This window comes from Aulonocara stuartgranti, assembly GCF_965226115.1.
Source record: "Aulonocara stuartgranti genome assembly, chromosome: 11".
In the NCBI taxonomy this organism is placed as follows: Eukaryota; Metazoa; Chordata; class Actinopteri; order Cichliformes; family Cichlidae; genus Aulonocara; species Aulonocara stuartgranti.
Window position 1 is genome coordinate 31,603,189 of NC_138947.1, and position 11,333 is coordinate 31,614,521.

Below are 11,333 nucleotides of genomic sequence, written 5' to 3' on the forward strand. Positions count from 1 at the left end.
TAATCGCCTTACTGATTAGGTTGGTTGAAATAACGCCAATGCAACAGTCTTTAGAATCATCAGCGTATAAAAGCCAAAGGCCGTGAAACCTCTATACAGCATACACTTCACTAAAAAAAGCATTGATATATCCACGCGGTAAATTGAGGCTGTTTCAATTACAGATAACCGCCTTAGCTAAACGTTTACGTTAACGTTAATAACAAAAGTACCATGCTAGCTCAATACTAGTTTACAGGTTGGCGCTGACACCGACTCCCAGAGAGGACCGCTGAGTTTCCATGTCCCCCTTTTTTACATACCAATTTATTTATTTATTTTAAACTTATCTTGTGACGTTTACATGCATCTGCCGCGAATCAATACGAAACAAGCTAAGACCTAAACGAAAGGCAAATAATTCGCTACAAGCCATTACCTCTAGATGTCGCGTCTACGGTACCGAAAAGTTTACGGTGACTGCAGACAGTTACGTCTTTTCATTGGCCCGGAGACTACGGTGACTGTAGATTCGGTAGACTCTGGCCCAATAGGAGCGCTGGCCCACTGTAGACTACCAATCGTCTTGCGTCACCAAAACAAGAACACGTGGCGGGACAGGGACTCAACCTGCAACTCAGCTATGTTTATGGAAATTCATATACTGCTGCATGGGTTGGGCTGTAGTTACATCCTAAGGTTTTAAAAACTGAGCTTAAATAAATGATTAGCGGTAATAAAAGCCGAGGGAGGTCAACAGTGATCACTGACTGTTTTAGGAGCTTTTTGAGATTAAATAGAATAAAATACAAAACATTAAACATGTTAACAACGCAAAAGCCATATTAAACGCAGACTACTTTAGGCCCGGAAGTAGGATTCGTCACATCATCACTTAACGACCGGATTGGCAATACAGGCAAGTTCCTCCTCAAACATTTCCTTCTGCACACTTTTGATCACAACAATCTCAGCTTTTGTCAGTTCCTCTACTGTGTGAGACTGTTTGCAATGATGCCATGAACTGCAAGAGAGGTCTTCATCTTTGTTTTTGAAGACCTTCACAATATGAATGAGCAAGCCAAGGGCCCTGAGGATTTTCTTCAAAGAGGAAAAACGTCTGAAACTTTGCGATCCTAGCTGAGACCCATCATTGCTCGTGTGTAGGGTTGCCAACCGTCCCTTAAAAAACGGAATCGTCCCGTATTTCGAAACAAAAGTACACGTCCCGTATTGAGCTAATAAGGGACGCACTTTGTCCCGTAATACAGTGAGAATCAAAAGTAGTCTATAAATGTTAATGGAATTAACGCTTTGTTTGAAAACATAATTCCCAGCCCCTCTCCTGATTTGTGACCAATGAGCTGACAGCACACTTATGACAATTCGAGTATGACAATTCAGATTACCGCTCATCTCATTGGTCGAGGAAAGGTCGCTTACGGAGAAAATACCGGAAGACAACAGATGACCACAACAAGAAGCATGGCCAACAGGGAAACAAACGCCGACACTGCGGTGCAAGTCTCGGACGACAGTACACCTAAAGCTGGGCAGACACTGTGCGATTTTTTCAGTCGCGTTATTCAGCTCCTGCTCAAACTGCACGATTGACTCGCAGGGGTTAGAAGTTCATAGGTCACGATGCAGGTCTCACACTATACGGCCCGATGCTCTGATGCGACCTGAGTGCTCACACTGTGCCTCCATAAAATGAAGGTTATAACAGAAAATCTGTCGCGCTCTCCCTCTGTCTTTCACTCACACAGACACACCACCACCATCAACTTTGCTAAATTGCTAATGAAAAACATTGATCAGGCAGCTGTGATTGAGCAGCAATGTAAATCCAACTGTTTTCATGGTTGTTGTGGTCGTGATAATTTTGTGAGGCCACATCGAAAAGGCTCGGATGAGCTTTCCAAAGTTCTACAAGTTGTGCCTCCATCGCTTGTGTCCAGATCACACGCTGCACTGCTGTGCTGCTCCGTCTTTTTCGCTGACATTTGTGTTTGCGCGTGCGCAGTGTGACAAACTGCGGTGACACCCTCACGACCAAGCGATTGATGATCGGGAGCTGGTCGTGAGGTGTTAATCGCGTCTCGTTACCCCACGTATACTACACGACGCACGATGAAGGCCAAAATCGGGCCGATCGCCAAATCGGTCGCACGACTCAAAAATCGGTTCAAAATGGGCCAAAAATCGCACAGTGTGAGCCCAGCATTACACTCACACAGACACACACACCACCACCATCAACTTTGCTAAATTGCTAATGAAAAACATGATCAGGCAGCTGTGACTGAGCAGCAGTGTAAATCCCACTATTTTCACGGTTGTTGTGGTCGTGATAATTTTGTGATGCCACATCGAAAAGGCTCGGATGAGCTTTGAAAGTTCTACAAGTTGTGCCTCCATCGCTTGTGTCCAGATCACAGGCTGCACAGCCGTGCTGCTCCATCTTTTACACCAACGTTTACGTGTTTGCGCGCGAGCAGTGTGAGCGGCTGTGATGAGACCCTCACGAGCGATTGATGATCGGGAGCTGGTCGTGAGGTGTTAATCGCTTCTCGTTACCACACGTATACTACACGATGCACGATGAAGATCACTCAAAAATCGGCTCAAAATGGGCCTAAAACCGCACAGTGTGAGCCCAGCATTAGAGCAGCAATGTTTGTTCCCCTCAGAGAAAGGGAAGAATGGGAAAAGGAAAACACCTGGCTGGAAAAAGTTAATATGGGCATGTGCAGTGAATATCAGCGCTATGTGGCCAGAAGTGTGATAATATAATTTATTTTGTGTAATAAACAACTGCAAGGATAGATGATTAAAAATAGATGACTAATACATAAAAGTAATACATAGATGAATAATGATGATGAGTTAAGATGCGTAATCATGGGAACAAGCGGGTTTACAAACAGGAGCAGCTGATTAGCATTAGAAAAGCTGAAATAGATCCTCAACTGAAGCCAATTGTACTAAATGCACTAAATGTGCACTGTTACAAGAATGTTTTTCTTTCTATTGTTTTCTATTATTTTAAGTTAAGCAGGACAGAGTTCTTTTAAAGAAAGATTTACTTATATTCTCAAAAGTTAAGCATGACAGGCTTCTGTTTAAGAAGGAGACCTGTTTTATTGTGTTAATGTTGTCATTTTGAGCTAAAAATAAATGGCTAAATGATCATTTGTTTCACATGTGTTCATATCACAAAGAATACACATCTACTTAAATCAAATTCAAGTCAAATGGTTAAAAAAATAATTTCACACACAAAAAAAGAGCTAAGATTCACCACACTGGGAAGGGTGAAGACAACTGGGTCGCCCGGCCCTGGCCACGAGGTGTCCCTTATTTATTTTTCAGGGAGTTGGCAACCCTACTCGTGTGAGAGACAAAGCTACGTATTTCATCATCCAACATGGGGTCCACGAGGTCATAGGTTTCAGTTTCTGTTGTAACACTGGCTTGTAACAAGAAAACAGGTCCTTTAAGCCAAGCACTGTCACCAAGCATGGAAGCAGGCACTGAGCATGTGCCTATGTCAGCAGTGTTAGAGCTCGTAGAAACATAGTGCCATTGTTTTGGTTCTGAAATCCTCCTGATTTGCTGCACCCTACTGCCAACATGTCCATAGAACCTCTTAGTCTGGTTACTTATATAGCCTAAAACCACACGGCTGTCTGTGTAGAATTCAACTGCATCAAGATTTAGGTCCAGTTCAGCTGTGATGGCTTCGGCAAGCTCTGCAGCTAACACAGCAGCTCCCAATTCCGGTCTTGGAATTCTATGAGCAGATTGTGGGGCCAATTTTGCTTTCCCCAGAACGAAGCCCACATGATGGTTCTGATCTTCAACATTGGTCTTTAGGAAGGCAACTGCTGCAATGACTTTAGTCAAAGTGTTTGAAAAGATGTGTAACTCTTTTCTGATTGCTCTTGACATCATAGCAGAAGCATAGGTTCTCGGAATATGTACATTCTTGAGATCAACAAAAGATTCTTTCCACTTATTCCACTCAGCTTCCCTTTCTCCAGCCAGTAGAGTGTCCCAGTCTAGGGTCTCATTTGAAAGTTCTCTCAGTAGCATCTTTCCCTGCATTGTAACTGGCGAAGCAAATCCTATGGGATTGAAAAGACCATTTATTGTAGCTAAGGGACCTCTCTTTGTAAAGGGCTTCACTGTGTCGTAGTAACAGGTGCTGATGATTCCCACTGACAAGCGGCTGTGAGTAATGGATGCGTGAGTAGGTGAAGAGCCGAGAAGTTTAATCGCCTACGACGCAAACTGTGGTTTTAAACCTCTATAGATGAGGTTCAAGGTATAGGCTGTTTGTCTTCTAGTGTCCTTTTTTAAATTTTGTTGAAATGTATTTGATGTTTATTATAATTTATGTTTTAGTAGTGATTTCTGTGGAAGAAAAGGCCAAGACAAATCAGGTGTGCAGCAAATACAGTTGCCTACTCGAGGTATGTTAATGTAATATATCTGACATTAAAAAAAGGGAAAAAAAAGTCTATTATGCATTATAATTTAACTTATATTGTATTCCCTCCTGTAGGGCAGGCTGCACATGCGAACTTGTCACTGTTTTTTTCCCTCCTTCTCTGTATGGTTGTGTTTTGTTGGTTTTAGCAGGTCACCGTTTTTAATTATTTTTGTTGTTTTATTTCGGGTTTTGTTTATTTTTATTGGGTTGGTGCAATACTAAGCGGGCAACGTGCAATCCCTGAGTGGGGCTCATACCTCGGGGGAATGAGGATTTTTTAGTGGTGCTCTGTGTGTGGATTTGCCGTGATTAAGGTTCAAATGGTTCAATGGTTCAATGGTAACTTTATTGTCCCTGATGGGAAATTGATTCGCAGTATGTCAAAACAAACAACAAACATACAACCAACACATCACGTACACTCATTAAAAAAATACTATAATATAATATAAGCCTGATAAAACAACCTAGATATTCCATCGAAAAAAGTGCAATGTGCAATGGCAACAACACTTACAATTTAGTGTTGTTAATTAAGATAATAGCACTAGGTACAAATGACAATTTGTGTCGCTTTGTCTTCACTGCAGTCATTTTATAACGACGACCTGATGGAAGCAGTTGAAAATCGTTAAAGAGAGGATGATCTGAACACAACAGGACAGAAGTTGCCTTCCTCAGCACCTGCCTGTTATAAAAGTCCACAAGCTGGACCTGAGACCTCCCTGAAATCTTGCCCGCCACTTTAACCAGATTGTTAAGTCTGGTCTTATTATCTATGGACATACTACCGTACCAAGCAATGATACAGAAAGTTAAAACAGATTCAATAAAACTTTTATAAAAGAGAGTCATCATTTCAGATGAAACATTAAAACCTCTCAACCTCAAAAAGTACAATCTTTGTTGGGCCTTTTTCACTGTAGCAGCAAGATGTGACTCAAAGGACAGGGTCTTATCAAGAACAACCCCCAAGTACTTGTAACTATCCACCATTTCAATGGCTGCACCATTTATCACTGTAAGCGCAGGATGAGGGGATGACTTCCTGAAATCTATAACCATGTCCTTGGTTTTCAAGGTGTTAATCATTAAGAAGGACTGATCACACCATGAAACAAACTCCTCCACAACAGGCCCATGGGAATCCTCTTCACCATGAAGGAGGCTTACAATGACTGTGTCATCTGCGTATTTGATGAAATGCCTATTGGCCTGTGTGCTGCGACAGTCATTAGTGTACAAAATATACAAAAGAGGAGAGAGACAACAACCTTGTGGTGAGCCAGTGGAAGAGTTCAGCTGTTTGGAAAAACAGCCGTTTATTCTCACACACTGTGATCTATCAGTTAAGAAGTCTAAGATCCAACCAACGAGATTAAAATTAAGTTTAAATTGGTTAAGAAGCTTGTCCACTAAAAGATGTGGCTGGATAGTATTAAAAGCAGAAGAAAAATCAATAAATAAAAGCCGAGCATGAGCTTTGGCGCCATCAAGATGGCGATAAAGGAAGTTCAACAGAGTGACCACTGCATCATCAACACCTCTACAAGGCCTGTATGCAAATTGTAGTGGATCTATCAGCTTCTCTACTTGCTGCAGGATCTCCTTCCTGACAAGTTTTTCGAAGGACTTCATCACTAAAGATGTAAGAGCAACAGGCCTAAAATCATTTAATGATGTAGGTTTTGTGGTCTTAGCAACTGGAGAAATAATTGATTTTTTCCATACCTCTGGAACCTTCTGTTGCTGAAGAGATAAAAGAAAGATGTGATAAAAAAATACCACATAATTGCTCAGCGCATGTTCTAAGCACCTGGCCACATATATTATCAGGACCTGGACTTTTATTAGTCTTACTCATTTTAAAAAGATTTCCCACCCTTCTTTCATCAAAGAACAAAACTGGGGGGCCTCTGGTGCTCTCTGTTAAGGAATCCAGTGTATTCCTTGGAATCTCGAATAAAATCTGTTCAGCTCATTGGCTAACTGAAAATCTGAACTAAAACCAGGGAGACTTATCTTATTACAGTCACTGAGACAGTGACCAGTCATGTGTTTCATGCCAGCCCAAGCCACCCTTAAGTTATTGCTACCCATCTCCGCCTCTACCTTATCCTTGTATTTTATTTTAGCTTTTTTAATTTCTGATCTAATCTCCTTCCTAATTTCTCTGACTTTCAAGGTATTCCCTTCAGTAAAAGCTTTATTCCTTTCGTAAATCAGCCTCGTAAGAACTTTAGAGGACCATGGTTTGTTATTAGGGAAAGAATTCACAACCTTTGAGGGAATAATCATGTCTCTACAAAAGGATATATATCCGCAGACAACGTCAGTGAGTTCATTAATGTCTCTACATGATTCGGTAAACACTGACCAGTCTGTACAGTCAAAGCAGCCCTGCAGGGCTAAAGAGGCATCATCACTCCAAACCTTTATGCGGTGTTTCCTCACTTTCTCTCTTCTCAGTACAGTCTTATAGACTGGCAGAAGATGCACCGTGTTGTGATCCGAGGATCCGAGGGCAGGGCCAGCCACAGATGTATATGCACCTTTTATGGAGCCATAACATAAATCCAGAGTCTTATTGAAGCGAGTGGGACAGTGCACATACTGATAAAAACTGCTCAGTGTTCTCTTCAAGTCGCAGCGATTAAAGTCCCCAAGAACAATATTAGGGGCTTCAGGAGAGAGAGATTGTAGAGAGTGGATAGCATTGGAGATGGTGTCAGTCGCATTCTTAGGATTCGCTTTGGGGTGGATGTAAACGACGGTGACGTTGATCTGTGGGAATTCCCTCGGCAGATAAAACGGCCTCAAAGACACAGAGAGGAGCTCAATGTCAGGCAGACACACTTGTCTACGAACGGTCACGTTTTTACACCATTTCTGATTTATATACAAACACACCCCTCCTCCTTGCGATTTCTGGGTAGCTCCAGGGTCTCGATCCAAACGTATGGGAACCCCGAAGCCATTTAATTCCAGAGAACAATCAGGGTCAGAATCCTTGAGTCAAGTCTCTGTGAATGCCATTAGACATGCATCCCTGTAGTCACGTAAATGTGCAACATTCAAATGCAGTTCATCTAATTTACTCCTCAGAGACTGCACATTAGCCAGGATTATTGATGGTAAAGGAATTGTACCGTATTTGCTTCCGCAATCGCTGACGTAGGCCTCCCTTCTTACCCCGCTTCCTTGCTTTGACTCTGTTAAAAATAAAAGTGCCCCTGTGATTACTGGATAATCCAGAGCTGGAAAACACTGGAGGGTGAAAAGAGTCCAAAGACGGGCCTGTCCACCGAAGATCCAGAAGAAACTCCCGTGAGTATGTAATTGTGTGGGAGTAGCACTGACTCCAAACAACCGTCAGGATTACCAATAAAACCAAGCGAAATAAAAAACCCATCTTCAACAAAGAAGTTCCACAAAGCACAAGCCGATGCTGTAGGATTTCCTCAGGCAAAAAAAAAGAAAGAAAAATAGGATAAAATAAAGGAATAAAAAATAAGTTAAGACACTGACACTGACAGACAGAGACAACCTGCTGGTCGCCGCAAGAGCAGCGCCCGCCACTAGCATAGCAGAGTAGGTTTATTAAGAGTGCTTTTGTATTACCACCGTCTATTGCCTGAACTAGCACTTAGTGCATGCTATAAGTGTTCGGTTGGGCCTTTTTATGTTTGAGGTGGATTTGTCTCTTTTAGAGTGACGAGCACCTGGGACCGCCAAGGAGGAACAAACCCTCAGGCGATAGCTTCGTTGCTGGCAAGGTTGCACCGCTACTATTTTTTTTGTTGTAGCGATGTTTTAGGTGTTTTTTTCTCTTTCTCAAAACTTTGGTGTCTTGTCATGTTAATAAATTGTTGAACATCTTTTACTGATATTGACCCTCTTGTCCTGTTTATTCTGGATTCGATCCTGTGAGAGTTTTTTTTGGTCTGAAAGTTCGTACTAGTCATAAGAGAGGCCCACAGTGGTTACTTGGTGGCTTATACCACGCTACACATGCAAACGTACACCTATCTGGAATAACCCTGACATATTACAAAACAATAATATGATTAATTTCCCAGAATGGAGTTGTAAAGGAATTAAATACTTAGAACATATATTAGAGGGAACAGAATTTATTCCATTTGACAGACTAGTTGCACAATATGGGATCAACAAGAAAAGATTTTTAGAATATCAACAAATTAAATCCATAGTAAAAAAGAAATTTAACCTCAGTCAAGTTGAATTACAAACACCACCAAGTGCGGCACATTTCCTTACTCTTAAATCCCCCAAATTATTATCTAAAATATACAGAACACTTTCTAAATTAGATGAATCAATATCCCTTCCTATTGCAAAGTGGGAAGCAGATCTATCAGTCAGTTTAGACCAAAACTTCTGGTCTCAGATTTGCTTAAAAACCTTTAAATTGATTAAAAATCCCAGTCTGCAATTAATACAATACAAAATACTACATAGAGTGCACTATACAGGTCATCGGATGTTCAAGATGGGCTTTACGTCTACCAACAACTGCTCACACTGCCAAACCAATTCACCGGACAATTATATCCACGCTCTTTGGTTCTGTCCACCAGTTCAGCAGTTTTCGCGCGAGATATGTGAAGACTTATCGAAGTGTCTGAAATGTAACATTCCAACTTCCCCCTTAGTGTGTTTGTTGGGCAGCTTAGATAATGTCACTTCAGAAAAGAATATCGCCCATATGGTTTTCACTGCCCTATGCATAGCCAAGAAAACAGTCCTCATGAACTGGAAAAATAAAAATAATCTTAATTCTAACCAATATAGAAATTATCTATTAGATTAGATTAGTCTTGATACAGCCTCTGCCACCACATCAGATCAGTTGCTCTGGGCTCCTTTGATCAGCTCCATCACCTAGTGGGGGTGGGGGGTCATAGTTTGGTCCCGCCTTCACTGTTGTGATTGGTGTGGGGGTAGGGACAGGCTTAGGGCGTCGGGGGGTTCCCTGGAGGCATCTTCCTTAGGGGGCTCAACCCGGGGTAGCGGTCATGTCCGGTTAGGGGCTCTGTTGGCTCTCAGGTGACTGTTTCCTCGTGGCTGCGTGCAGCGGGACTAGGGGAGGGTCTGTGCTGACGGACGTGGGTTACTGACCTGGTAGCCTGTCTGCCCCTGGGTGGGTCCGGGATGGGCGTGAGGTTCTGGGGGCGCTCCGTCTCTGGGCTGGGGCCCTGGCCGGGCCTCAGGGCCTTGGGTCCTGGTTTGTGTGTTGCTGGGGTTGTGGGCGGGTGGGTGCATGGGGGCCCATCCCTGGCGCAGGGTGCCGCCAGTGCGTCGAGCCACCTGGGGGGGCTCTTCAACTGGTGGGGGAGATTGTCACACCTAGCAGGAGCTTTCCTCTCCCCAGGAACTCTCTGCAGGAGGGGGAGATACAGGAGAGGTGGAGGAAGATCTCAGCCTGGGTGTCTATTGTCTCATGTAGTCTGGAAGATGAGTGGATGGTGGGGTGGGTGCAGTTTTCTCTGTGGTGGGGTTGGGTGGACTGTCCCGGGCTCTGTGGGGCCGGGGGGCGCTGCTGCGCTGGACCTGGATGGGCTGGATGGGCTGGATGGGCCTGGGCCCCCTTTCCCTGGCGGGTCGCGGAGTATGGGAGTGCCTACTGGGGTCAGCGGGGGAGCTGGCCCCAGGGAGGGGTCACCTGCCCCTCCCTTCCTTCCCTCCCCATCTCCAGCTGCCTCCCTCCTCCCGCTCCACCACAACCACCCACACATGCAGGGCCTTGGAGTAGGGGTATGTCACCAGGATGCAGAGGAGGCTACCCCCCCCGTCCCCTTCTGGCTGCCTCTGCCTCAATTTTATCCCACAACTTAGACATTCACATTACTCACACTCTCATTACACATACATATAGGATCTTGGGGGTGGGCACGATACACGGAGTCCAAATTACCATCAGGGTGTACACCTCACCCCTGGCGTCGTTGCCCACCTCTCAATTTTGAATACACGTAGACATTGAGGGCTAGCAGGAGGGACTATGCGCTTACCTGCTGCTCTCTGGCAGGTAGCTCCATGCCCTCCTGGGTTTTAAATGCACCTTAGAACACACATGCATCAACACTACAATGAGCGGGTGGAGGGAGGTTTGGAGTCTTCTCTCACCCCCGTTCTCTGCGGCCTGCTGGAGCGGGGGGGCTAGGAGGAGTTGGCCGTCCGACTGCGGTCTGGAGTGTGGGGCCTCCCTGCTGCTGCGGAGTCGGGGCGGTCTGCCTCTCCCCACCGCAGGGAAAAGGGTAACACCTCCTGGGTCTGGGTGCAGTTCCCCCCTCCAGGGGCAAGGGTACCTAGACCCGGTTCGTAGAGTACGCTTGGGGAGTGTGATCGTGTGTACAGCGTCTCTTTATGTCTGTCTCCACGTTGGTTGAGTGTGGAGTAAATGCATATGAGAGCATGAGGGTGGGAATGGATGTTTGTGTCTGTGTGTGCCTGTATGTCTGTGTCTATATGTCAGGTTGGGTATCAGACGCCACCTCTCTGGGGACATCTCAGGCCCTCCAAGGTTTGGAGGCCTATCTCCACCCACCACCACTTCCCCTGCCAGTGGCGGACTCCCTCAGGTGTCGGTGCGTTGGTGGTTCTTTGTGTCTGGGGGTGGGCGTCCGGGTACACACCGGATCACTCCTTGGCGGCCGCTTATCAGGGCCTGGAGCCTGGGGCTCGCTCGGGCCACTTCGGAGGTGGGGTGCCCCCGGCCTCTCGGCCTGGGGCTTGGTCACTCAGGCACAGCTGGCTGCCGGCGGAGCTCACGGGCGCGTCACTGCAACCCCCCCTGGCTTCTGCTCCGCGGCTGCTGAGTGAGCCCTCATCT

The 11,333-nt window shown here is 45.1% G+C and overlaps 1 protein-coding gene and 2 long non-coding RNA genes across 3 annotated transcripts in view; 2 read left to right on the forward strand and 1 right to left on the reverse strand.

Annotated features, from left to right (window-relative positions):
* Positions 1-11,333, forward strand: part of LOC309717043 (sialic acid-binding Ig-like lectin 14) — a 287,651-nt gene that overhangs the window by 48,523 nt on the left and 227,795 nt on the right. The window lies entirely within an intron of this gene.
* LOC309717046 overlaps positions 1-11,333 on the reverse strand; it is a 104,997-nt gene that overhangs the window by 21,049 nt on the left and 72,615 nt on the right. The window lies entirely within an intron of this gene.
* On the forward strand, positions 4,207-8,260 carry LOC309716456. Its single transcript, XR_014279441.1, has 3 exons — positions 4,207-4,309; positions 4,390-4,457; positions 8,188-8,260. It is a non-coding gene; the product is annotated as an uncharacterized lncRNA (long non-coding RNA).